The sequence below is a fragment of the Palaemon carinicauda genome, chromosome 17 (assembly GCF_036898095.1).
Source record: "Palaemon carinicauda isolate YSFRI2023 chromosome 17, ASM3689809v2, whole genome shotgun sequence".
NCBI classification, from domain to species: domain Eukaryota; kingdom Metazoa; phylum Arthropoda; class Malacostraca; order Decapoda; family Palaemonidae; genus Palaemon; species Palaemon carinicauda.
Genome location: NC_090741.1, coordinates 107,763,331 through 107,767,150, shown reverse-complemented (window position 1 = coordinate 107,767,150; position 3,820 = coordinate 107,763,331).

Genomic DNA, 3,820 nt, shown 5'->3' with positions numbered 1-3,820 from the left:
AATGAAGCTTGGTTAGAAAAATCGTTTCTTCATATTTAATTCATTTGTGAAGGCACAAAAAGAAAATAACTCCAAGTTTGTCAGTATATCTGAACCTGAAAAAAGTAAAAAGATGAAAAATCTTATCTGTATATCTTACTCAGCACGAAGCTTCAATGGAAAGTAGGGAAATTTTTCAATGTTGTTTCAGGGGAAGAAGAGTTAATAAGATGGACATTGTAGGAACAGCAACATCGACAGAATGCTTAGGTGATCATCTTTATTTGCTGGCTCGTGAAGTGCTCAGCATCGTTGCAATTTGCATAATTACTTTTTGCAAAACACTTGAGTGTCAAAGGACGGGTGGGAGACGTTGCAAAAAATCCCAATCATATCTGTGTTGTCTATCGGTCGATCACCCTTTTGGAACTATGCTTAGGGACCACAAGAAGAGATGCATAAGGAATTGCATCAGGTACACACTCTCTCTCTCTCTCTCTCTCTCTCTCTCTCTCTCTCTCTCTCTCTCTCTCTCTCTCTCCCTGGAAATGTTGCACTTAATAGTCAATAGCATATAAATTCTGATATAGAAATATTTGGGATAATGTGAACTCTTCAATTCTATTATTATCTTATCATCTCAATTATTATTACTTTCTCTTCTACCATCACTACAAAAGCTTTTAGCGACGGTAAAGAAAGCCACACGAATCTTCTGACTAAATATCAGCCCCCAAAAAAAGAAGAAAAAAAAAAATCCTGTCAAAATGGATAAGCTAAAGATTATGTTCGATCTTTTCTTTTTTCCTATAATCTACCAGACATTTTCATAATTCTTCCTTCTTTGTTTCTAGGCTATGCTTTTGGGCCCCCAGACAGCCGAGGCATCTGACGATAAAAATATGGCAAAAGATTCAGAGCACCAATGTTCAAGTTATTGTATATTAGGTATCGAATAATTAATGCTATCTGACTTGACAATAAGAGCTCGAATATTCAATGCCTTCATGTTTCAAGAGAAACAGTAAAAAATTTTAGAAAAGGGAAGGTATCATTTTGTTATTGTTTCAAAATAAAACGATATATTCTACCACCTACCCAAAAATTTATTTCATTGTTTAAACATGAATAAGTAAATTAAAGAACCCATGAAAAACTATGATTAATTTTTATATACGTATGATTATTATAAATCAGCTATAAACTATTCAATTTTTTTTTTTATAAATAAAACAGTAATCTTATATAACAATTGAGAAAGTATATTTACTGTTTGGCAAATGGAACCAATAGATATTAGAATAAATTGAAACTGTGATATTTTGTTGTTATATAAAAGAAATAATAGAATTATAATGACATTTCATGATAGTTAGACTAACTCTTGGAGGGTTGTACATGACTAATTAAGCTAGTAAATTTCGTTATTTTAATAATAATAATAATAATAATAATAATAATAATAATAATAATAATAATAATAATAATAATAATAATAATAATAACAATATTAATCATAACAAAATAATAATAATAATAATAATAATAATAATAATAATAATAATAATAATAATAATAATAATAATAATAATAATGCTACCAACCACAAAAAATAACTCACTCATCTATGAAGACAATTGTCCTTTCTTACACATGCAAGCATACTTATTCTCTACAGTTATTGGACTGAATGAAGAGAAGGTATTCGGGAGAATGTTACAAAAACGGAGTTGTCCCATAAGAAAAATTTAATGTCAAATATTTCCTCTTGTGTGAGATGTGTTTTAAGTACACACATATTTGGCTCGGTTTCTCAGTTAGATATTTTTTTCTTCATCACTTCATATGTGAGAGAGAGAGAGAGAGAGAGAGAGAGAGAGAGAGAGAGAGAGAGAGAGAGAGAGAGAGAGAGAGAGAGAGAGAGAGAGAGAGAGAGATAATATCAGATGAAATTCCAAGATTGAGGTTTTCCTCTCTTTGAGCTAACATCAACAATTTATTATGGATGTTTTACCAGCGCTCTTTGCTGCCTCAGCCATATGCAGGGTACAAGGAACTTATTGAAATACCGTCTGAGCCCATTGGTGAAAATCATTTGCATAAACTCATTCAACCGTGAACATATACATTATTTTTTAGGGATTATGAAGTCAAAATTCTCTATCTCCCCACCAATATGTATTTCAGAAATCGAGGTACTTAAAAATATGTCAAATTGGGCACAGGTGGTAATCAAAACTTTCACGTCACCGCAAACTTTGCCATATCAGTACTTTTAAGCTCAGAATCATTAAGAGGAAAATTTCCAGTACGAGAGAGAGAGAGAGAGAGAGAGAGAGAGAGAGAGAGAGAGAGAGAGAGAGAGAGAGAGAGAGAGAGAGAGAGAGAGAGAGAGAGGAGGTATATACTAGAAAAGATTTTTATAATTTTCTTTATTAAATCATGAAGGCAGGTAATTCCTATGGGAAAAAGAGGACAGAGAGCAATCATACTACCTCAGATAACAATTACCATTCCTATTTTGATATATTCTCAAATTCCTATATTCTTAATGAGAGAGAGAGAGAGAGAGAGAGAGAGAGAGAGAGAGAGAGAGAGGAGAGAGAGAGAGAGAGAGAGAGAGAGAGAGAGAGAGAGAGAGGTTTCTGAAGGCATTCAGAAGAGCAATGGGAATATTAATACCTTTGCATAACATGAAATTCTTCATATATTATTGATATGTCAATATTAGGATGGCAGACTAAATAATATTTGAAAATCTACGCCAGGAGACACAGTATATTCATGTGTTGGTTCAATAAAACACTTTAGTATGAATGTAGATGATTATATATATATATATATATATATATATATATATATATATATATATATATATATATATATATATATATATATATATATATATATATATATATGTATGTATGTATGTATGTATGTATGTATATTATATATATTTGTATGTATCTATTTACGTGTGTGTCCACGCTCTTGGGAATGTATTGCTTCAGCTGGTACTCCCTGGGGCACAAGTATTTACAGTTGAGCGAATATTAGATCGATGTCGATGGTACTTTTCTGACATCGGACGGTGAATGAAGATGCAAATTAGGTCTCAGAGAGTTAAGGGTTCCGTTTTTTATGTTAATCTCCGTAAAGTTTCCCATCCTTTTGGAATTGGAGAAATAGGAATATTTAGATAGCAAGAACAATGCTTTATTATTCTTCATTATAAACCTCATCTCTGTAAGATAGGGAACATTTTTCTTTAACAATAAAAAAGATTATATCGATTACTGTAGAACTAAGCTTTTATATTGGCTTTAAATATTCCTTTTGGTGATTGATATTGGCTTTTAATTAAAACCTTTTGTTTATGTCAGAACTGAATCTAAATAATATAAAAAACGCATTAAAAACTTGATATTTATATAATCTGTATGCAGCATCTATGAATACCGTCGTCTAGCCTGAGGGAAGACTGTTTTGTGTAGTTATTTGAAAATGCATAGTAATGGTTCCACAGTGGGACTTTCAGCAGAGCAACTGTCGTTGCATTATGTAGAACTGTATAGGGTAAAGAGATGTGACGGGCCAATAGTAGGTTGTGAGTCAAAGGCGAGATGAATGCAACTGAGTAACTTTATTATGGCATATCGAGTATATATACACACTAAGTCCCAGTAACAAGGTCATAAAATACAAACCTGTTATTTCTTGTGAAACCAGCAACCAGTTCTGTTAACAGTTAACAAGGAAGTAGGCAGACAGGTTAATAATATTTCCTGTCAGTGCGGGGGGAGAGCGAAGATACAAAGGATTATATATTCAAAAAAGAGAA